We start from the raw sequence: 25,668 nt of genomic DNA, 5'->3' as shown, positions 1-25,668 counted from the left end.
GTTTTTGAACAGCCCTGCTGCAGAAATTACATATCCAACCTTCAGCCTACTGAAATCAAATCTCTGACTTTGACACAACTATAGACTTAACACTTGCTCTCTGAACCGACCTACATTCTGTACTACTCAAAGACCTCTCCTAAAAATAGCACAGAACATCTGGTGCTATACTCTCCAGTAAAGGCCCTAGATGAGACATCCAGAGGAAACAGCACTCCCAGTCAGCAGGCCTTGGCACCTGGGTAAGTAGCTCAGCATGGATCCCTGGCTCTTAGGATCCAAATCGGGCTTATCAAGCGTGCAAAGCGAGGACAGAAACACAGTTAATGCACCGTCCTTGCAGGTGAAGAACAAGGGTAAGCTGATTAAGACAAAACACGTGAGAAGTGCACAAAGTGAGTTAGTGTCCATGTGAAGGTGGAAAGCAATAACAGGGCAAGACTGATAAAGATGAAACGCTGACCTAAGATCTGTTTGATGCCACTTGAGTTGTAGATGCAGGAACCTGATTGTAGATGAACATGGAGCTGGTGTTTCTTCTAGAGGAGAATCACATGATCTACAGATATGCATAGGTATCCCATTTACAGTCTGGCCAGGTGCCATTACTTGAACAATGACCAAGACGTTGTCAAACCTGCTAAAATTACCAGGTGTACAAGTAACACGAGATTAACAGAACACCAAACAATTATAGTGAGCAGTCTGGGTTCAAAGGCAACTACATCACAAATATATGTACAATGAAGAATACCTTTTAGTATGTGGTCACCTGAGAAATAGTTAATAGTTAAGTGCAAAACAAAAGATTTAAAATGAACTAGTGAATTAACTAACCAGGGACTGGTCATTCACAGACCGTCTAATGCATACTGCACACAAAAATGCCAATAGCTGGCCGAAACCAGCTTAATCCACTAGAAAACAAAGCCATGTTACAAGGAAGAACTAATCAATTTGATTTGTCACAGTTTGTCAGGTTAATAGCAAAGCTTTGAAATGTACTAGAATTTTGAGGCACTTAGTAGCAAGAAAACTAGTTACCTATGAACATTATATTCTGCTTTGTAATCTGAATTTCTGCCCATCCAAAAGTAATAAGAACTATTTCCCAGATGCTAAAAAAAAAAATGAATTGGTTAGTTGAACTGGTAACACTGTAGGCTCCCCTAAAAAGCACAACCCCACTTTACTTTACCCCACTTTAGTCACTTTACATTCTGGTTAAAAAACAAATCTCTTCTATTCTGAATGTGCAGTCTTCAATCAGAAGCTGTAAAGTGGACCAAACTTTGACTAATAAGCAAATGAAAAGTAACCAAGAGTATATGTATATGTATACGTATACGTATATGTATATATATTACAGAAATAACTTAACTAAACGGTGTGCCTAAACATCCTGAGCATGGATATATTTCCGTCATATCCTCATTCTCCATCTCCCCTGTGAGATATTTTACACCAGACCACCTCTCCTAACAGACACTGACATCACTGTTTTCCTTCTCCTTCCAGGAAAGAGCTCCAACCGACAGACTGGGACTGCGGTCCTGCGGCCCAGTCACTCGTGACCACAGACATTGTATAGTAAACACACTGCAGTCCAAACATCACTTCACCAGCGGTCAGAGCAATTTCTCAGTTCATCCCTACAGTACGTCTCACACAGAGCTCCTGAACTAGACAACCTTGCATCCACAGTTAGGCGACATGACAAATCATATATTACAATATCAGTCATTTTATTTCATGATAAAAATATATCACGATATAGTTATTTTTGCTTTAATAAAGGTTATGATATCATAATTATCACTATTTTCGTTGTCATTTAAAAACTAATACTAGCCTAAAAAAAGACAAGTAAACAGTGATAAAGAAAGAGCAAGAAAACGCACAACAATAAAACAAATGCACAAATGAAATAGACCTACCTGATAGCACTAGAAATAAGAAATACTACATAAATTGTATAAAGTAATCAAATGTATAAAAAAACACTGCATAGTCATCACTGTGTAAATTAAATAAACATTCGTATTAAAGTTACAAAAGTAATTCATTCAAGAGCAGTGAGATTTTCTCTTTTTTGTTGTTTGATTAACATTAATAACGATGGTAAAGGTAAATTTAGATGCCGTAACTAAGACCGACTGCACTGATCTATTAAACTTGTGCGTTTTCTTTCAGCTGATTACGTATTCTTAAGACATACATGACTGTTTACTTGCACACATAGTCATTTTGATACATAAGTACAGTATGTGTATTAAACGTCAAAAATATGCAGCACTCATGCACTCTATATGCAGCGGCTTTATATACTGAAAATATTTGTCGTTTGCTGCTTATTGCGCTTCAACCATATAAAATCTGTTGTTTTTAAACCGCAATGCTCAAAAAAGCATGCAAACGATAAGCTTTCTTGACCGCGCAGCACAGCAACGTCACATGACAGTTCAAACTACAATCCGGCCTCTAGTTCATAAATGCCAGAGGAGAACTATACAAGCTCTATACAAATATACTTGACTTGACGTGAGCGTAAGCGCAATAGAGACGATAGTTCAAATTTCTACTGGGTAATCATGTCTACCGGTATATCGCCCACCCCTAGAGGAAATGATCTGAAAAAGTGAGAGGGACACATTACACATCTCATCAGGGTTGTTCGAGAATATTTGGATGATGCAATGTTCGGTTGGTAGACCGTAAGTAAGACAAAAGTAAGTAATGCTTACTTTAAAACACACAACATTCTAGGTTTAGAATAAATAAATAAAAATCACTTCTAAAAAATACAATTCCCAGCAAGAATGTAAAAAAGCAAGAATATTCCAAATCTCCAAACAATCATGTTTTCACAACACAAGTGCACTTTGGCATAAACGCTGTTTTCCGATAAAGATAGGTCTTATTCCAGAAAAACTGGTTTCATTACACAATAGCCGTAGTGAAAGAGGACAAAAGGGGAGGAGCTGCTCTGCTTCCTGAGTGAGCTTTGATCTCTCTGATGGTCCATGCGTGTTGTGATGGTGATGATAGCATTCAACAGCAGGACGCGACCAGCTCTCTGCATTACAATGAGGACTGAAACTCAAACATCTGCAGCAAACTGTCATGGTGTGTTCGGACTCAAAGTCCTGCGGTTATTTCAAATAAAATACTCAATAGGAAATTTGGGTTTTCATAAAAGGTGAAAAAAGAAAACTACTAGCGATCGAATGCCAGATCTTATACCAAGGCTCTCTGGAATACTTGTTTCTGATTGGTCGATGCATATTGGTCAATATTTTTGTAAAATTACTGCTGACGTGTATATTTGATTGTTGTACAAGCCAAACCAATTCCTACACAAATAACATTTTCCACACACTATCATATAAACAACCAATCACTAACAATTAAAATGTCATTTGCTTGTCAATTGGACTTTATGGGAATTAAATGAACACATTACCCATGATACAGCATATTTAAAAGTCATCAAGGTACTGTAACTCATTTCAATCACTTACAACAGTAAAACTGTGGTAAGATTCAAATTAGTCATTAAAAACAAGGAAAATGACCAAAAATCACACACAAAAAATGTTCTGAAAGCTTTGGTTTTACTTTTGTGTAGACAATTCCAACACAAACAAACAAGTATTCTTTAAAGTATTTTGGATGTCAATAGCATATAAATATGGTAATAATTCAGTACTATGGTATATATCAAATTACTATGGTACTGCTATATATGCCATGACTGTATCAAAGTACTTTAATCGCAAGGGAAGCCTTAAAAAAAAAAAAACTCAAAGCAAATACAATGCTTTAAACTTCCAGATGCTTTGGGTGAAAAAAGCATGTCAACTGAACCGTGGAAACTTTCACAGATATCTGGGAAACCAGGAAGTGACCTCACATGCAACAAAGAGCAGCATTATCAGAAGCAAAATGGAAAACATGTGGTGTTGCTGTCAGCTTTAACCCCCAGCAGGGAGGGAGGAAGAGAATGGCAGACATTTTCAGATCGTCCTGCTCCATTTGTTCACCCCCACCCCCCTCTAAACAGCAGACCCAGAACAGGGGGCTCGTCTGATGGGTTCGACACAAGTGTCGAAGGGTTGAAAAGCAGTCCTTCTTTATCTGATCCAGCCTGCAACAGCTGCATCACTGCCCTGGTGAGATCAGCACGGCACTGACAGGGTTAATAAAACACAAGCGAGACACATGACATGGAGAGAAACGCAGAGGAAAAGAGGATGATAGAGACAACCATCCTTGAATTAGCAAACATGAATGTGTTTTGCTACGGAGGCGTTCGACATCAGATAATGGAGGAGGAGGTCCGCAGAAGACGCGCTCACGCCTGACGCCGCGTAGTAAACAATCCCCCCACAGCTTGGGCTCTTTGTCCAAACACCTCCCGATCAACCCCACCCCCTCTTTTGTGATTCATTCTGACAACGCAACAGCACACGCGTGCAGATGAACGCGCGATAGAAACACAGCCGTGGCTGCGATGAAAGAGAGAAGAAGATCAAGCTCTACCTCGGTTTATTCCGTGTGGCTCCAGCTCCTAAAATCCAAGCAGACTTTGGGATCCTTCTGAGAGCCTTCCACAGACAAATGAGCATTCACTCCAGGGTCTTACCCAGCATGCTCTGGTCCACACAAAGAGAGGGGAGGTGTGACCAATCACATTGGTGGCTGAGCTTGCTCTGTGTTTTTTTTTTTTTTTTTGGGAGGGGAGGGGGGGTCCTTACAACACTTGCTCACTCCCAGGAATGCCCACTGACACAGTCTAGTGGGCGGGCCCTTACAGAAAAGGTTGTTATGGCAACGCATCCCTGTTGTACCTAGTGCCTGTTCTTCCACGAGCCACATTTTCTATCTTTCCGCTGCTCTGTTTCAGGTTCCACAGATTTTCCCCACTATGCCACATTCTGCTAATTAATACGTTTTTCCAATGTGTAATAAATGCATGACTTTTAATACTCATTTAAAAAATGAGTTTTTTCCACCTTCGGAACATCACTTGTATTAGACCCTTTATCTCTAGGCTTGATGCAGAGAGGATTATTCATGCCTTTATTACATCTAGGATTGATTAGTGTAACTTATTTTATTCTGGTCTACCTGCAAATTCGATCAAAAGGCTGCAATATATATATATAAAACTCAGCTGTGTGTGTTTTGAATTATACATTACTCTAGGGGTTGAACGACTTCTGATTTTGAAGTCGAATGTCTGAAGTCAACATTTATGTGATTAAAGTCGAATCGACATCGACTAGTCGCTGATTATGTCATTAATGAACAAATAAGCCTGAACCTCGAGCTGAGACTCGAACGCGGGTTGCCTTGTGCACAGTTACAGCATATGACACAGCGCTCCAAAATAACAGCTTATTTTTTTTTCGTTTTTTTGTCTTTGGGTTGTTATATTTCTCACAGATTTCTGCTTGTTCTAAATCAAATACAGATAAAGTAGAACAGTAAAGATTACATTTACATGAATGCATATATGGGTGTGAATCATTTCTACCTTGCAGCGTCTCTACTAATTGTGAAGCTGTGGGGTTTAGTTACTAAGAAATTTATGCTAGAACTCTTCAGTTTCTAAGCTATTTTATTGATAAATCACCTAACAGTGTTGACATTACATTTCTGCGCCACTAAATGTTTGATCTGTGAGATACCTTCTATATGTGTGTGCGCCTGCGATCAACTTACGTGTACAGTGAGCTGTTTAAAACGTGCATTTCAATGCTCAATTTTGAGCATCCAGATGGTATAATCAAACATATCTTGTGGAGAGCTCTCAGAGTATGCAGTTATTTGTCATTTTAACTGTTGGAAACAGAGCGTAAAAGTGGACTTCAAAGATTTCTTATCCTGTTGCGCCCTCTATAGGCCATGATCAGCGACTAGTTGACGATAGGGTGACCATACGTCCTCTTTTTCCCAGACATGTCCTCTTTTTTTGGACCCCAAAAAAAATTAATCTTTGTGAGCGTTTTTGCATTGCTTTAGGTGCCGCCTTCTTGCACGCCACCATTGGTCGGTCGCTCGGTCATGTAAGTAGCACAAACATTGGTCAAACTGCATCTCAATCATTACCCTCAGCACAACGGCTTGCTTGTCAACAGTGGCACATGGCTCCTGAACAGCGTTAAAAATAAACCCCCAAATGTAAATTCACAGATGATTTACAGAGAAAATTCCTGTTTTCGTCTCGGTCGGGATCCGTGTGAAGCAGAATGCATGACCTGCAAAGCTGGCACGTACGTGTTAGTGTCGAATAAAGGTGCTATATAGCAACCTAGAAGCACACATAAGGAAAGTATACCAAATAACATCAGGAGGACTGAAATTATTTTTTACTTAAAGTATTTTTTTTTAATGGCAACTGATTTTTTTATTTTATTTTAACCTATGGACATGAAAAGAAACAGTGTCATATAAAAGGTGCTAAAAGCTAAACTTTTTTTTTATTTGTTTGTTATTATTCTATTGTTGCGGGCCAAAAGTTAATTAGGAAGGATGCATTACTTTATGTATTAAAGTTCAATAACATGATTTTTGATATTATATACTTTGTATTATTTGTTATTTCGTATTCTGTAACATTGTAGCACTTTGAGTATGAGAAAGGCACATTACTAATAAAAATGTACTATTATTATTACTACTACTACAACAACTGCATTTTGGGGAAGGAGATTCCTGTTTTTTTTTAATAATCGGAGTGCACAAGAGTCGAATGACATCATGCACCACAAATGACCCAAATTCAACGTCACTTCCATCTCGAGGCAAACGATGAGTGTGTATGATCATGGTACTGGTAGCTGTTATTATGGTGAGTGGGTGTGAGGAGGAGCTGGAAGGAAAGAGGGGGAGGGGGTTATCACGGGAGAGGGGGAGGGGTGGTCTCTTAAAGGACAATCACAAAAGGCTCAGGCTTTATTCAGAAACACAGAGGATCTGCTGTCTCATGCAGTCGGCCCCTGAAATTAATTCAGGTTCCCAGGGCTGACTGACAGATCTCCCTATAAAAGGAACCGTTAAATCACACTGTGAATCAATTCTGGGTGATAAAAGAGTCCCATTTACTTGGAAATGGAAAATAAATGTTTTAACCAATAGACTGGTTTGCAATTTAGTAGTATTTTTTTATTATTATTCCTTCTGAGCCAAGTATCACTATTAATATTGTATTCAGCAAGAATGTATTAAAATATTAAAAGTGACCATAAATGTATTTAGAATGCTACAAAATGTTAAAAAAAAATTTTTTTTTATTATTAAATTTTTTTTTAATATTATATATATATATATATATATATATGATCATTTTTATCAAGCTCGTTTATTTAAGTTCAGTAATTTCACTTAAATGACAATTTTCATTGCCATTTAAGTGAAATTACTGAACTTAAATAAACGAGCTTGCTAAAAATGATCATTCTAGAAGAAAATTTCAGATGGCACTATATATTATAAAATGGTTACCACAAGCATATTAAGCAATACAACGGTTAACATTGATAATAATAATAATAATAATAATAATAATAATAATAAATTAAAACAAGTTGGGTTTTTTTTGGCATACCAAATCAGCATATTAGAATGATTTCTGAGCACATTCTTTGTATATTAAATTGAATGGTGACAGCTATTATACAGGTGGCTTGATGCAGTGCAAGATAATCAGATAACTTAACTATAACTATAACTATAACGCAATATAAAAAATGCAGTCTGCTGTTCCAAATGTCATTGACCGTTTAGAAGCTTTATCTGCTTCATGAGTAAAATTAAATGAATTGCTAATTACAATAGGCTTCTCTTGACATTGAAAAAAAGTGTAAGGCCTGTACAAATTCTAGAAATCGTGAAAAATGGAAATAATTAGCAATCGTGTAACAAACATTTAGACATTTTAGGTTTCCCTTCGTCCATAAAGACGTTGTGGTCTTGTATATGCTCCTCAACACATCTGCACTAGAACCTAACCATTCTGTTTTTTTTCACGAAGCCCTAGCTGGTTATTAATTTTTACAGCCTGCTGCTTTTCATAAATTACAGACACAAATTAGACCGTTTAGTCCTATATCAATAGATAAATGTCCATGCCGACAACAACTTACCCCATAATAAGTACTAAACAAATAAAAGTTACAAAAGTGCACTGTTGCATTAAACATTATAACACACATGCTCTACACACAGACAAAAAGCACATTACAGCGGTCACTGTGGCATTCAGTGTCAGGATATCTGACAGGAGAGACCAGATGCCACAGCAACAAATCACCTTATAGCTTGTGTTGGTGAGGTGGGACTACATGAGATGCTATATTTTATTAGAGAGACGGTTAAATCGTTAAGTGGAGATTATCTTCTAGAAAAATAATTAATTTGTCAGAATATTAATTTTATTCAAATATGGCCATGTACAAAACGCAGTGATGCACCAAAATGAAAATTCTTGGATGCAACCAAAAATTGTGCACACATTGTCTAAAAACCAATTAAAGAAAATTATTTAGATTTTTAAAGATTATCTTTCATTTATTTTTCATTAGATTAATTCAACTTGTCAAACATCTATCTTATGAATTTGTGCAACTAAAGGTTATGCGAGTGTCTTTTTTATGTTAAAATTATCCCAGCTACAACTCAGTCAAGTCAGTCAAACATCGATTTCCCCAAAAGTGAAAACTCTGGGACAGAAACTTGTTTGAAAATGGTCATTATTTTTGTAATTCCATTACAAACATTACAAATATGATGTTAGTGGAAGAAAAAAAAGAGTCGACACACTGCACCTTTAATTACTGATACCAACTGAACATTAGGCCTAATGGTGCATTGCGTTCATGTTATGTCGAAAAGATTGTATTTACGATTGTAGATTTTCTTTAAGCCCTGATGTTTATGAGTTGGCGGCATGTCAGTGAGAAACATGGCGGAGCACCACAATATTTATAGGTATTTAGCGATTACATTGTCAGGCTTTTTTATTTACAATAAAATAAGCTAATTCCTTGCACATTGTAATATATCAATATCATATGTTATGATAAAGTTCACAGTGGCTTCATAAATTAATAAAAAACTTAAAAAAGCAAAACACACCTGATGCACATTCTTTGTTCTTCATTTTCCAGAAGTGAAGTTAAAAAACCTTACCGGTAATTAAGAGAAGGTACACTGCCATCTTGCTCCGAAGAAAGTGACTTAAACGCAACTGACTTCTTAAACACAACTTCTCAACTCGTAAATACGAACTTCCCAGGAGGACTTGAACGCGCCATAATTCTCTAGTTACTGTTGGTTGTAACACTAGATGGTTGTAACGGAAAGTCTAGACATGCAGGGTGAAGTTGAAAGTGCCACAGATATGAAAGAATTCCAATTTTTGGCTACTTCAATCTTGCGTCTCGTCTCCAGGACGGATCAAAACGTTCAAAAAGCTGTCAGGCGGAATTTTTCCCCAATTCGTGTGGCAGCATGTTTATGCCCCGTGGATCTGCCCGACTTCAATCACGGCACAACCTAAATGAATGAGATGTGTAGCCTCTTAGAAAACAGAAGCTCAGACTGTTTGGCACGTCTTCCACACAAAAAATGACTTTGTTTCATGGCTCAGCTCAAGGGGAGACATCAAAGAAAACTAATTCTAGCTCAAAATATGACTGCCCTCCACATACCCTCGACAGATCACTTCAGCATTACGTCTGTGATGCAATTGGAGCTGAAAATGTCGAAATCGGCCCTAAGTTTTAATATAATACAGAAATCATTGGCTTGTAAAGGTTTTGATGTGAATGATTACAGCTGTATTGCCAATACCCCACAGTGCAGCAGGGGCTTCCGTCAGCTGCTTTGTCATTCAAATTGAACCCATTCAAAGAGCGAGTGCTATGGCAACATTAAACAAACAAACTCGACCAAGCAAACACACTGGCTTGATATTAAAGACCCAATTAAAATTGGATTTCCGTCCATGTCTATTAGCTTTGAGGCCGTCTATATGCTAGTATACACATTTAAAATGTAAAATATACAATATTTTGGAAAAAACACCAACATCTTGAGGACTCACACTTCATTATGCAGCAAACATTTGTCCGTCAATCATATACTCTCGTGTGCTTGCCAGAGTGATATCACTATACCTGTTCCGCTGCGTGACCCTGAGGACATGACACCCGAGACTCCACCAAAGGTGTGCAAACACTAAGGAAAGGCGTGTATATGGTTGTGTGAGAAGAAGCGTTTACATTGTTCTCACACCATTAAAATAGATTGGATCATTGCGTACCAAAAGACACTTTGAAATGAAGAAAGGCCCTAAACAAACAGAGTAAACCAATATAGGTTGATAGATTTTTATCTCAAACCACATCATTTCTACTAAGTATGGATAAAAGCAATGTTTGAGCAATAAATGTTTGTTAAAGGGGGGGTGAAACACTCAGTTTCAGTCAATCTCATGTTAATCTTGAGTACCTATAGAGTAGTATTGCATCCTTCATATCTCCAAAAAGTCTTTAGTTTTATTATATTTATAAAAGAAAGATAGGCTGTACCGAGTCTTTCCGGAAAAAAACTGAGCGGCTGGAGGCGTGCCGTGTGGGCGGAGCTAAAGAATCACGAGCGCAGTGTTTACTTGCTGTGCTTACGCGCCGATAGCTAACAACACACAGACATTTGAAGCAGTTTTACTCACCGCCAACGCACGACCGTGAACCTTTATTGTTGGGACTACTCCATCCTTAAAGGTCCCATGACATGCTATTTTTTGTAGGCTTTAATATAGGCCTTAGTGGTCCCTAGTACTGTATCTGAAATCTCTTTTCAAAAATTCAGCCTCGGTGCAGAATTATAGCCACTACAAGCCAGTCCCAGAATGAGCTTCCTTCAGACAGGCCGTTTCGGTGTCTGTAGCTTTAAATGTTAATGAGGAGGAGAAAGGCGGCGCAAGGTGGAGGGTGGGTGTGGCCTTGACCATCTTGCGCAACGGTACCGGTCCGTGCATGTTAACGTTGGATATAGCAATGGCACGAAGACACGTTCAAGCATTTCAGTTTGACCCAGAATCTGATCCGGATGGAGAAGCAACAACTCAGCGGTTCCAGCAGGACATTTCCGAATGGTTAGTTTAAAATATTATGTCTGGATACGGTACTTTATTCGGATGTGTAACGGGGTTTAGATGTTACGGGAAGAAGGAGGCGGGAACCGGCGAACATTCAACAATATTTAATAACAAAATACACAAATACAATAATAAAAGTAAAAGCCAGCAGCCCCTCACGGACGACTGCTGGCGACACAAACAGAAACAAAACATGAACTAAAAATCAGGCCTGTCCTCTCTCGCTCTTCACTGTCGTCGCTCCTCCTTTATGCCTCCGCTCCTCCGTGAGAGATGCGAGACCGGTGCGTCTCACAGGTGTAGCTCATCATAATTACGCCACCGGCCTCGCGCCGTCCTCCCACGGCCCTCGGCCTCGTCCTGCTCGCCACATACCCCCATCGCCCCTCGCAGGCCGGGGGGTACCACCGAGGCTGCGCCTACTCCCCCCCCCCCTCCCCGGGGGGACCGATCACGGCGGCTGCGGTACCTGGGGGTATGGACAGACGAGGCGAGAGTACAGGAGACGGAAGCATGAGGAGCGACAGAGACGAGAGAGGGGAGAGAGAAAAAAAAAAAAAAAAAAAACCTTGATCCGGTTCCCACAACGCGCTGCCATCCGGCCCGCCACCCGCTGGGCGATCTTCTCCGCGGTGCCTGGCGGTGACGCTGGATAGACCTCGGTGGACGGCACGACACTCCTCCGCCGCCTGGTGGACGGCGACGGCTCCTCCAGGTTCGGGCAGTCGGCAGGAGTCCCCCGTTCCCTGCTCCTCCCCGTCATGGCGGATGGCAGCAGGCTCCGGCCCACGGCGAACGGCGACGACTCCTCCGCTCCCTACCGGACGGCAGCCGCCCCTCCAGCACCCAGGCGGCCAGCAGCGAGCTCGTCCGTCCCCCCGGCAACTCACTCCAGCGCACCGCCTCGAGCGTCCATGGCGACGGAAACTGCCCGCCATGCTCGATGGCACCGCGGATTCCCAACAGCGGCAAGGGCTCTTTGACAGCGCGTTCCTCCTCCTTCCCGGGTTTCGGCACCAATGTAACGGGGTTTAGATGTTCCCAGAATGAGCTTCCTTCAGACAGGCCGTTTCGGTGTCTGTAGCTTTAAATGTTAATGAGGAGGAGAAAGGCGGCGCAAGGTGGAGGGTGGGTGTGGCCTTGACCATCTTGCGCAACGGTACCGGTCCGTGCATGTTAACGTTGGATATAGCAATGGCACGAAGACACGTTCAAGCATTTCAGTTTGACCCAGAATCTGATCCGGATGGAGAAGCAACAACTCAGCGGTTCCAGCAGGACATTTCCGAATGGTTAGTTTAAAATATTATGTCTGGATACGGTACTTTATTCGGATGTGTAACGGGGTTTAGATGTTACGGGAAGAAGGAGGCGGGAACCGGCGAACATTCAACAATATTTAATAACAAAATACACAAATACAATAATAAAAGTAAAAGCCAGCAGCCCCTCACGGACGACTGCTGGCGACACAAACAGAAACAAAACATGAACTAAAAATCAGGCCTGTCCTCTCTCGCTCTTCACTGTCGTCGCTCCTCCTTTATGCCTCCGCTCCTCCGTGAGAGATGCGAGACCGGTGCGTCTCACAGGTGTAGCTCATCATAATTACGCCACCGGCCTCGCGCCGTCCTCCCACGGCCCTCGGCCTCGTCCTGCTCGCCACAGGATGGTTTACAGTTATTATCATGTAGCTAACGCTAACCTACTGTTGCCTTTTCATGAGAGATCTGTAACATCTGTAATTTATCTTATTACAATTACATCATCAAGCTCTGCGATCTTGAAATGCGGATATCGCGCGCGCCGTATAACCAACAGGAAAACGGTTATCCAAATAACAAAGAAGTGTACAACACTCGCGTTACAGTGTGTGTATTCACACACATAAACTGCATGGCTGCATAGCTAATGTGACAGCCACATTCTACGTGTAACAGTCTAGGCAAACATAAACAGTAAAGCAACACACTTATATATCATTAGTTGACTTACTTGTCCGAGGTGTGTAGCTGAGCCAAAGAGAGTGATCCAGACTTTAGTTTCAGACGTTCAGCAAGCCCAGCTCTGTATTAACCCTTCGGTGTTCATTTGTACATCCAATTATTGAGCAATTGTTATGCTTCGCTCGCTCAAAAGCCATGATATCTCTCGTGGACAAACTAAAATCGCGCGCGCGCGCGTTCCTACTTCCTAGCTCATTTTCTCATGGGCGGAAAATATTCTCTGGGCGGGCAAAGCAGAGACAGGGGAGGTAACATTCCTCCTTATGACGTCACAAGGAGGAGATTCAAGATCAGCGCGATTGAGCTTCCATTTTCTCAAAGGCAGAGAAAGATAACAAACGCTTGATTTACACCGATTGAAATTTCTAGAAACTTGGGGACCATATACAGGCTAGGGGAACTCATATTAATGTTAAAAAACCTCAGAAAGTGAAAATTTCATGTCATGGGACCTTTAAGCATTAGACGATCTGCAAATCCGGCGTCAAACTGGGCCTTGTTTATAAAACAATCATCGTGGAAATGCAGGGAACAAACAAGAACACTTGCACAACTCCATTGAAGCTCTGGAAAAACAAACTCCATCCACTGGTCCCTTAACGTTGGGTTCTTTGGGAATCTGTGCAGGGTTGTCTTGTTTTTTGGCAACCAAAAACACACTTCTTTGGTGACATTGTTTATTTCTTTAAGATTAATCGCGATTAATCGCATCCAAAATAAAAGTTTGTGTTTAAATAATATATTTGTGTGTACTGTGTGTATAATTAAATTTGTATATATAAATACACACACATGCTTGTATATATTTAAGCGATTAATCGCGATTAATCATTTGACAGCCCTGACTGCAGCGCAGCCGATGACTTCCCTAAAGCCGAGCACAGCGCTTTGATGGGCGTACTGCTTTCGCTCTCTCGCTCTGGTCTACGGGTGCACGCGCGCCCTTCCGGGAGAAGTGCCCTTAGGACCCGTATAAGGAATTTCCGCCCCATCTGACGCCACACACGCCCATACTCAAAAAAACTTTCCGAAATTTGTGACAAACCGGAAGGAGTATTTTTGGCACAGAAATACTCCATCAAACGTACAACTTAATTTTTGAAACTTTGTCCATGTTTAGCATGGGAATCCAACTCTTTAACAGTGTAAAAAACTTAGTATGCATGAAATAGCACTTCACCCCCCCTTTAAGGTTTGCTTTGAACTAGTGCTGGGCGATATGCCCAAAAAACAAAATCATATCTCTGTTTTTTTTAGGTTGAACGGCAGTATATAGCTCTGTATTTTCTCTATTTTTCTATTTGGATATTCTATTTATAAAAAAAAAAAAAAAAAAAATTCCTGCCCAATATTGTCCTATAAACAATGTTCATATTGGAGGTATGAAAACAAATATAGTGAATGTAACAGGCTATGATAAATAGCCTATTATATGCACAAAACGGGTTAAAATCACATTACATTCTAACATTATTTATTACATTGTTACATTATTATTACAATGATTTTGTTTTTAAATTCTCTACACTAAAAATTAAAATAAAAACAAAAGTACAGACTATTTATATAAGCCTATATTAGAATATACCTGTGAAATGTAAGTTGTGCACTGTGGAAAACACATCTCAAAAGCATTAAACAGCGCAAGTATGTATCTGTCAGACTCTGAAGGGCAAGCCACTTTAAACTACCTTTAAACCTTACAAAGCATGGCTCAGGTTTAGGACAAAGTGAATTATGCACCTTCCCCGTGGCTGCGTCCTCCGCTATTTTTCAGATGTGCTCGTATCAAACTACTGTATATCGATATAAACTGTATTGCCTCATTCCATATTGTATATAAAAAGCAATATATCAGATATATCGATATACAGCACAGCCCTACTTTGAACCCTAGCTAACACGCAAAGGGTGTCCCACAGATCGTCCCGCGAGCTCGTATAGCGCTGTCAAAAGAAATGTTGAAATAAATGTTTTAGAAAACGTTTTGCAGTTTATTTAGTAATTGTTTAAGGCCATTTCACAATTTCAGTCATCGTACAGTCTCCAACCAAACCTTATGAATATGGAGAAGTCACATCCCTGCCAGTGCTTGCTTGTGCAAAAGTCTCTTGATTCTAAACTGATTCTGTCAAAAGGTTAACTCCATAAAAGTAAACATTGTGAATTATACTCAAGACATACTAGTTTAATTTGACCCAGAAGTGTAATGCGTAGGGCTGATAATCAGATTCAGCACACAGACAGAACTGAGGATTTGACTCCTGACGCTCTACACAGAGTTCCGGATTATGAAACGCACTAATCTCTGTGCTAGTGCTCCGTATCTCAGATGACGATTTGGGTCTTTGGTGTGTACGTCTTTGATATCTAAAACAAGAGAATCAAACCAAAGCAAGTAAAGTTGCACATAAGCTATTGCACATTTAATTGAATGCAAACACGTGAGATATTTAGACATTCCTACAAACATAACAGTTGCATGCGTGATACTAAATGCACGGTGTTAAGCTGCATGCTCTCACACTCACACACACGGATTCCATCCATCATTTAACAAATGTTCTCCAGTGTGTTGGAGAGATAAAAATATATACTGAAATGCACAGGGCAAATCATGTACACGCAACATACACGCCACATAAATCAGGTCAGATCACCAGCAGTTACACAGCGAGCCATTTCTTCTAGATTTAAATATCATTTAAAGGGGTCCTATTATACTTTTCCACTTTTCAACTTTAGTTAGTGTAATGCCATTTATGTTAAGTCTTCTAAAGTGATATGATAGTTTGAGGAACATGAGGAAAAAGAAAAAGTCATAATTCACTGAAAACCTTGACATGAAACCGTGATGTTTATACATAAATTATCCTTTGAATTGGATCTTTTCAATTAATTAGTTGATTAAGCTGAAAAAAAAACAGACTGACGGATTCATTCACAACTCGTTTTCAGTTAATGCTAAAATGTTCATTTCTGGATGAGCAAATGCATTATCACTTATCTTTGATTAAACACATCTCTTGACTCAAAATAATAAAATAAACCTCATGAACTAAATATATGTGCAGAGAACACATTTGTCTCCTCTGCCTGGGTGCTTATGAAAGATTCATTTAGATATTCAAAAACCGACATTAAAAAGTGAGTGTGTGTTGGTGTAAATGTGCGAGTATGTGTGTGTTTCTCCACAGGGGGCATTCTTGCATCAGGCAGCCGAGGGGCCGTGGCGGGTTAACGGGTTCATTCTGTATCTCAGCATGCTCCGCTGCATCCTTTATGCCGCAGTGTATGTGTGGGAGCCGACATGTCAGAAAGAGATGATGTGCATATAGGTGAATGTCCATGTGCGTATGTCAAGTGCAGTCAAAACCATTACCGGAATCTTTTCGCGGTGGAACAAGCAAATGATTCTGGTTTAGACACTGAACTACAACTGTTAACACAGTTAATATCTGATAAAGACAATAGTGATCGAAATTTACCCTTCGCAGGGAGTTTTGATTGACAGGTGATCTGACCAATCATAATCCGCCATTTTTGTCCGACAAAGCAGTCAGGAGAGTTAGTAGATTAACATTGGAGGATTTGAACTTGAAAAACTGAGTTTACTGACGTCTTTCCACAGTTAAAACAACATTCCTTCTTATGTTCATTCAGGTTTATTTGATGCTTTAAATTAACTAGAAGGAAGAGCTGATCGGTTCACGAGCTGCTTTAACTGAGGCTCTACAGCGATCTGTCAGACACATTAAAGAGCCACAAAACGGTAGGCTATTTATGGTTTAAATTTCATAAAAAAAATTACCAAATTTGAAAGCTGAAACTTTGTTTCATATCAAAAGTATCTTGGTCCGTCCTGTCTGTCAGCGCGTTGTCAGTGTCCTCTCTGCTCCTCGATGTATTTTTCACTGTGAGAACATGGTGTGGCGTGAGAGCGGCGTGGCCTGACATAGCAACAGTAACTAAAGGGGGCGGGTCTTTGCGAACGATCAATTGCCAATAATGATGGCCCAGGCCTCGCTCAGGACCTGAGGCAGTAAAAGGTGTCATGGCACATTAGTCATGGGTCATGACGGTCAACTAATCAACTGTGTTGTCAAAAATTGACTAGTAGTCAGTTAGTGAGCTCAACTAGGTTATTTCAATTTCTTTCAATAGTATTCCATCCATCCATCCCATTTACATTATTATACATACACTACCATTTTACTGTTTTTATCAAATAAATGCATAAGAGAGCATAAGAGACTTTTCAAAAGGAAAGCTATTAATCTTACTGATCCTGTCTGTCAGTATGAACACCTTGAACTGAGCAACTGCTAAAACATTCTCCCAAAATGCAGATTTCATCTGCCTACTGTTGCAACAAATCCTAAAGATCTAAGAGCTCAGATCAAACCAGTCACGGTCTGCTGACAAAGCCAAAACAACAGTAAAAACATCTGGAATAAAAGACTCTCAGACAGAGTTTCAGTAAATAAATATTCATTTAAATGAATCTGTCATATGAATTATGACCTCATTACACGACACAAACAACACAACTTAATGTTTATCAGGAACAAATGTAATTCAAGATCTGAAATACTGCGGTAGGGCATTCTGTAAATATCAGGAAAACGCAAAACTACACATTTTCATAATCAGCCGGACAGTGGGTTGTCTAAACAAGTCGAGCGTAAAGATGTCCGTCTCGCAGACCAGTGAAAAAACTGAAGCCTGAAAGCAAGAATGTGCATTTAGCTTCAATATTTCTTTAGTGTTGATCATTTAAAAGGGACTTCAACTTCTCAGAACTTTGCTGTTTAATATTTATAGTTTAACAAGCTAAAGCACAGCATACTAAAACCCTCTCAGATTAGCAGCATCTCTGAATTCATTCCCCACCTCCAATTTAATATTAAAGATAAAAAAAGAAAAGATAAACCCACCCCAAATTAATTGTCAAAACTGATTTAACTCAAGGCATCGCCTCAGCGGGACATGTATCGAACTGAAGTGTTCTTTTAGTCCTATGGCAAGAAGACTGCGAATGGCAATAAACATGACATACTCCAAAATGAATGCTGTCCTTTACAGTGCAATAAGCTGAGAAAACCACAAAGAGTTCTGGATATGTTTGAAGTTTAACGCTCGTTCTTTAGAAATGCATGCATGACACTGCACAGCCCTTCTCAAAAGGAGGTGATGACAACCTTGTCCGTGTTAAAAAGGCTTTCTATCCCTGCATTCTTGTCGCACAATCTGCAATTTACAGCCTGAACTGCATTTCAAAAGTATAAGCTTAATGAACGAAAAGAGTAAAAGAATGCTTGAGACATAAAAAAGGCAAAACAAGGAGAACAAATAGAAGAAAGTACATTAGTAGGCTGAAGTCATCTTTGAAACTTCAAGGTTAACAGCTCCAGTCACTTCTACAATAACTAGAAGGAAAAAAGAAGAATAAAAGTAAAAACTATGATTATAAATGCCAAAGGGCTGCATAGCAGATTTTAAGTTAGCTGGAGAACTCGCAGTGGCTCCGACGTTGAGGCCCACAGACATCTTACAGTTTACTGAGACCGTGTCAGCTAGGATACGAATGGGAAAGGACAGAGAAAATATGTGAAAGACCAATACAGAGATAGCTGAGAAAAGAGATCCAGGAAAAGGCTAAGGCTTTTAACACGTTAAAGAGAATTCATAGCATTGGGTTATCAAATCAAGCTTTCCACTCAAATCCAATGTGTGCTACTTGATGCTCCAATTACTCGGTTTTACAATATACTAAGCATATCGTTTTAAAGGGCAAGTGTTAGGACCCATTTTATTTTCCATATAAATAACACGTCATAGAACAGAGATTTATTTAGGCAAGGACCCCCAAATATGACAATATGACCCTCTTTTTAAAATATATGAGGGCAGCTATACATTTTCATGTATAAAGACTCATTTATACAGTGTGAGAAAAAGAGTGTTTATGTTTATGAGTATGTGTAATGTAGAGCGAAAGTTAAGAGACTAATGTTAACGAATGAAACCTTATTGTAAAGTGTTACCACTTTAATGCAGGAAAAAAGCCTGTTTTATATTGTCATTCAGGGTTTTTCCTGCATTAAAGTGGTAACACTTTACAATAAGGTTTCATTCGTTAACATTAGTTAATGTATTAACTAACATGAAGTGTGTTTGTTAATCTTTGTTAACATTATTCAATAAAAATACAGAATGTTCATGTTAGTTCACAATGCATTAATGTTAACAAATACAACTTTTGATTTTAATAATGTATTAGTAAATTATCATTAACAAAGATTAATAAATCCTGTAAAGGTGCACTTTATTATTAGTTCATGTTAACGGTAAAGTGGTAAAGTGTTACCAAAAAAAGCTAAGGGTGATAGTGACAAAGAGAAACTGTTGCATTAAATATTTTTAATTAATATCTTAAGTTAACACCCTAAAAAACGTTCTCTCAAACTCTCTGTGGATACGCGGTTTGAAAACTCGATTTAACACTTCACTTAACTTCATACGCTGAATCTGAACTGCCATCACTGTCATCACATATGAAGGCACTCGCTTTGGTTTTGGGATTGAAAGACTGAGAAAGACGGCAAAGAGAGGCTGTTGAGAACTTTGCGACATCTTCAGAATCCAAATAAATCATGGACAATGAAAACATGGTGTGTAACTGTGTGTGATCGAGTGTGTTTGTGTGCGCTTGTGTGGTGGGACATGGCAATTCTGAGCGGCTTGCCAATACTTAAGAGTTCCCATCCAATCAAATGGCTAGAGAAGCGTTCCTTTTCATGGCATCCAAAGCTTCTCTCAAAGAGTCTGGAAGAAAATGCATAGAGCACCAGAAAACAAACACAAAAGCATTAAAAAAAAAATGGCAATCAAGCCCAAATAGTCTCCAACAATCAAAGCAGCTTGTGGTAAATAACAGTCTCAAAAGCCAATCTGATGAATGACTTAGTAAAGGATTTTCCTAACAAATACACATTAATTCATTATAACTGTTCGTGACATAGAAATGTTTGATGGTTTTTGCAAGATGTTAATGGGACGCATATGACAAGGATACTTTAAACTGGGCTTAAGAGATAAAATATGTAAAAGTTTCTTTCTCAAGACAGCTTGGTGTCTTGGTGCTCGCACAAAAGGCATTCTCAATCCTTATTGGAGTCCACAAGTTTTATGGCAAAAACAATTACATTTTTCATTACCATTTTCAATTTTCATGAACTCTAAATCGCAAATGATTATGAAATTAAATTAAATTGATTTTTTTTAACACTTGACTTTGGACACAAAATCAAATAAAAATAATATAGCACAATGTTTGCAGAAAGCTTCTGTGCTCATTTCTGAATGTTCTTTAACAAAAATTGTCATGACATGCTTTGGTATAAAATCAAATTACATGTATCAATGCTTAAATATTCACAAGAACACAATATTCTGATTTTGCCAAAACACTCAATTCATCAATTACATCACTACTATGATACGCAGTGAAGCTTAACCTTAAATTAGATGCTAGACCAGTATAAGTAGTTCTTGAGGAAGAAAAAAAGAGAGCTGGAGAGGTTGATAAGGGTAATTGGTCAAATGCAGTCACATGGTTTACTGACATCTAAGCTGGTCCCATCAACTATTGCTCTGTATGCCCTGAACAGCAAGACCAGCTGTTATTTATTTTAGAGCCGTTATGTGACACTACGCCAAGTATGATACCAGTGGGGTCAGATTAGAAATAATGACTGTATACAAAAAAAAGTCAGTAAAGTCTGATTGCAGCATTAAGAAGCCTTTCAAGATAAAATGGTCTCTGATCTGGGCAGTTAGCTATTTAAAATAAATGGCCTACAAATCAATCTCCTAATATTTTAATGGCAAACTATCCAGTACCATATGTGCCACGAAATCTGGGTCTTATTTTCAATTTAACTGAAATACAAAGTTTAAGATCCCTTAATGCAGAAAATCTTGGAATATCATGGGACAAAAAGCAAGTAAATATTATGAAGGAACTGCAGGTGGAAAAAGTATATCCCATAACACATGTCCAATTTTAGGCATCTACTGAAACAAAATCTGGGATTTCACCAACATTTAAGTGAATCCCTCTATAATCCCTGAACTGACACGGAGCTCTGACATTTTCCTTGTGACTAAGAGAATGTGTGTATATGCGTGTCCAAAGAGGATCCGAAAGACTAAACATATGTAGTGGTTTGAAGTTTCCATTTTAGGCTAAAAGATATGATGGGTTTTCCTAAATTAGCAATGCACAAATCTTTCCTCTTACTGTAGCACAATTTTTCTCCAGGAGACTGCAACCAAAAATGTATTACTTATTGCCTCAAATTAATTACACATTTGAAACCAACACAGACTTCCCTAACATTACTTTCCTAATGACTCTGGGAACTCCTCCAGAAACCCCCTATAGTCAGTCAGTGTAATTTTGTGCTGAGCGATAGCCAGGTTAGATAACAGTAAATCTCTCTCCCAACTCACCCATGACAGAATAAAATTCCCTATAATCGTTTTAAAACTCTTCTTGACTGAGAAAATACTAAACTGGGGAAACGAAGATTTCAGACACCGAAAAATATGATTGGACTAAACAGGAGACAGTCAAAACAATCAGACAGAAATTCTAAAACTCCACAAAACCTGTCCATGTACAGCTGTAAGTTATCAACCTTGTCCGTCGACATAATTTGCATGTGCATATTGCATACCACGGCTTCCCCACTGACCTGCACGGATTAGCACTCCACACTAGGCATGTGTTACTGGAAATACAGAAGAATAATGAAAGACAAGAAAGCACAGGGTCAAGTTCAGCATTAACCGTAAAGCCAAAGCCTACAACTTTATCTCTAAACAATGCGGATGATTGTATGACCTTCCCTTAATAGTCTTTACCTTCCCACCCCCATCTAACACTCCTCAACGAGAAAGCAGGCCACAGAAGTCAGGCGGTTTGTACAATCCGCAAGCTCACTCGACCGGCAGCACACCGCCACCACACTAAAAATATCACATAAGCCATGTGAGGAATTCAGAGTCATTTGTTTTTCCTATGGATTTTAACATATATCGGGGAGCAAATGCTTCCAACAATTCTTTGAATTATTACAAGAAGATGATAATGACATGATGTCAAAGTACTTTATGACCGTTTCTTTCCAGCATGAATAAAATAAAAACAATAGTCCAAAAGTGAGTTTAACAAACCAAAAAAATATGGAATTTGTGTGAGGAACATAAAGTAAGAAACGCTAACAAGATTTGATAGATTAGCTTCATCAAGATTATCAATGAATAACAACGTACATTTTTTTTTTGGTGACACTATACAATAAGTTTCAATTCTTTAAAATTTCATGCATTAAATGTAATAAGCTAACAATGAACAACTTGATCAACCAAATCACTTGAAATCCATCAGACCACCAGTTTGAGAACCACTGCTTCAAATCTATTAACGGTGCTCTGATCAGGATTTTTGGGGCCGATTACCGATAACTGTAAGCAGTATTGGCCGATACGATCACCGAAATAAATAATACTATTCTAAATGACAATGTATTTTAAGTATATATATATATATAAAAATTCAAATAAAGCAATAACAAAGTATTATAAATCCACAACTCTTTATTTATTGGCAAGCAACGTGCAACATATTCCATTACCTCTCTGAGAGGTGATTAGGAACTTAGAGCTTAACAAATATAGCATTCCTGTGAAATAAAAAATAAAAACAGAACAGTCTTTATCAACAGAAAGTAATCAAATGAAAAAACTGCATAGTCTTCACTGTATAAATTAAATATAGATTAATCTAGTTAGTAATTTTCTCTTTGTCTTGTCTTGTTTGATTAACAATAATAATGACAGACGGCAGCAGGAATATTAGGCTGCTTTCATTTTAAGAATGATTGCATGGATCCAATATACTGATACACATGCAACTATTTCCCAACTTTTTATGTTCATTTAAGACATTACCAGGGGTGGGTTTACCATTTGGAGGGCCTAAGCAAAGTCAGGACGTGAGGGAGGGGAGGAACGATAGAGCACAGATGTGAAGGAAAGAAATGCACTCAAATCGCACAGCCCTAGTTTATTGCTGAAGTGTTGCTGTCGTTGCAATATCTCCGCAAAAATGTTGCAAATTTATTGTCCTTTTCAGACACCTGGTAGAACTGCCTGACCGGTGAACGTAGTGAAGCAATTTTAGCTGTGCATAGAAAAATTGTCACACAACCATTGCGTCATCCGATTGGCTCTTCTGATCGGCCATTTTAGAGACCCCTGATCAAACTATATCGGCCAATAATGATCGGCGCCCGATCAATCGGAACGCCCTTAAAATCGATGTTTAGTCGGCTCAGGCAAGAAATATATATATATATATATATATATATTTTAGAAATGAACAAATACTGACAATAAATGCAGATATGGTCTATATGCAACCCTTGTACACAGTTCTGGGTAGCTACAATATTATTCATAAAATTAGAAGGAAACTAAGAGAAAGAACATTAAGATTGAAAAGAGCAGATGTTTCTATGATTCCTTCTGATTGCAGAAATCACTAACTGCCGAAACTGCCTCTTCAACATAAACCAAAAGCAGACTTTAAAACCAAAACCAAATGCCAGTGCTTTGATACCAGTCACAACAACTCTGTAAATAATGGATTTAAAGGAACTGTTCAGAACAATCAAGTTGAGATTCACAATCGTCAAGAGAGTCATCCACTCATTTTAATAATCTTTAAAACAGAACCTCCCGCTAGCCAGTGAAGAAGCCACACACATTGAATTGCATGCTAGTGCTTTACACCCCAAATGACAGCCAATCTCTACGCTCACCACATTATTTAAGCTTTGACACCCAATGCTGCTAAAGAAAAAAGGAAGGGTCCTCAACCAATGCATTTAACCCATCACTATTCAGCTTTACCTCAAGCCTCTGGAACGTGGCTTTTTTACGCAGGCCAGAGAAAATTTGAGCTGTGAACCGTCACGCATGTCAACCAATGAACCATAACTCACCTACCACTGACACCAGGTATGGATGGCAAAAACACTTCAGGGAACCAACAGGTGGTGCCCTTCATGTCAAGCTCGGGCTCACACAATATCTATTCTTGGACTTTGTTGGTGAGACTGCTGGATGTAGACTAATCAAACTGGGATGGGGTAATCCTTGGTCATCGCCACTTAATTCTCTCGTTAGCGCAGAGGAGAGCAGCTGTAACGAAGGAGTTCTGGCACAGCGGTAATAAGAGTATTTATTTTTATTGGAGCACTCTGTTGTTTCAGGCCTTGAGCTGGGTCTGGGATCTCTCTGCAGTGATTCGGTATAATGACATCCAAGAGGAAACCTTAATTAGCCGATCAAAATATGAGATGCAGTTTATCCTGTTATATATTGCCCTCTGGGTCTGAAAAAGCCGGGTTAAGTATCACAAAAAGAGCTAGTGTAATCAACATAGCTCAAATATCATAACTACAATGGGTCTCAGCACATCCAGTGTACCTGATTACAGCACATCGCGTAATAAACATGCAAATCTAAATGAAACGGGGTTGTGCAAAACTACGCATTTTCATAATCGACTTGTCAATGAGTTGTTTGAATGATTAATCAATCTTACAGACTGACTAACAGGCTTCCCACATCTCTTTGACATTAAGATTGAATTTGCAAAACTTTTCCAGACATTTGTGATTGCCTGCTATGATCTAAAACCAAATAATTGTTAAAATCCTCATCCAGTAGTTTCTCACAGACAAATAGAGCTGAGCTACCAGAACAATTTATATTCAAAACAAAACAAAAAGTCTACAATTTAATTATTTCTCTGACTTTTCTAGGCCTGGAAATCACAGCATTAAAATTCCCTGTGGGAGCACTGATTGTATCATTAGGCTGATTTAGGGTCACGTCCACCATACCCCGATCAGACGCATTTCTTCAGGGACACATTTTTGTTTAGCAGTAGTAAGACAGAGTGCAAGACAAAGTAATAGAATGCAATCATAAGATGCATTTTAAAAATCTTTACTATTTTAGCTTGACGTGATGCCTTAAAAGCGCACCACTTACGCAGTGAGACGTGACGCACTGTGCACACAGACCAACATTTAATTTTTTTTTTTAAATAATAGCATTCGATATGGTAACTGACAAAAAGACTATCTATAACATTTTATTGCACAAAACTATCTGATGTCCAATAATAATTATCTTGAAATGTACAGTTCCTATTATGCTTTTTTTACATTTTCAATTTTCTTTAGTGTGTCGTGTTGCTGTTTGAGCATTAACAAGGCTTGCAAAGTTACAAAGCATAAAGTCACTGGCCTAGTTGAGTTGCTTATAGTGTGTTCAAACTCAAGGTTATGGTAATTGGTGTGACATATCCGAAACACGCTGGAAGCAGTTGACCAATCACAACACACTAATCCA

The 25,668-nt window shown here is 38.9% G+C and overlaps 1 protein-coding gene across 3 annotated transcripts in view; it reads right to left on the bottom strand.

Annotated features, from left to right (window-relative positions):
* Positions 1-25,668, bottom strand: part of stox2b (storkhead box 2b) — a gene marked incomplete at both ends in the record, with an annotated part of 70,649 nt that overhangs the window by 14,675 nt on the left and 30,306 nt on the right. Inside the window, one exon of one of the 3 annotated variants that reach the window (XM_081382233.1) lies at positions 4,543-4,714. The exons of the other annotated variants lie outside the window; for them this stretch is intronic. Of the gene's footprint in view, positions 1-4,542; positions 4,715-25,668 lie in introns of those variants that run through there. 3 annotated transcript variants of the gene reach the window in all.

The sequence above is a fragment of the Scardinius erythrophthalmus genome (genome assembly GCF_964197995.2).
Source record: "Scardinius erythrophthalmus genome assembly, chromosome: 13".
Taxonomy (NCBI): Eukaryota; Metazoa; Chordata; class Actinopteri; order Cypriniformes; family Leuciscidae; genus Scardinius; species Scardinius erythrophthalmus.
The sequence above is the reverse complement of the archived record's forward strand: the minus strand, read 5'-3'. Positions and strand labels throughout refer to the sequence as shown.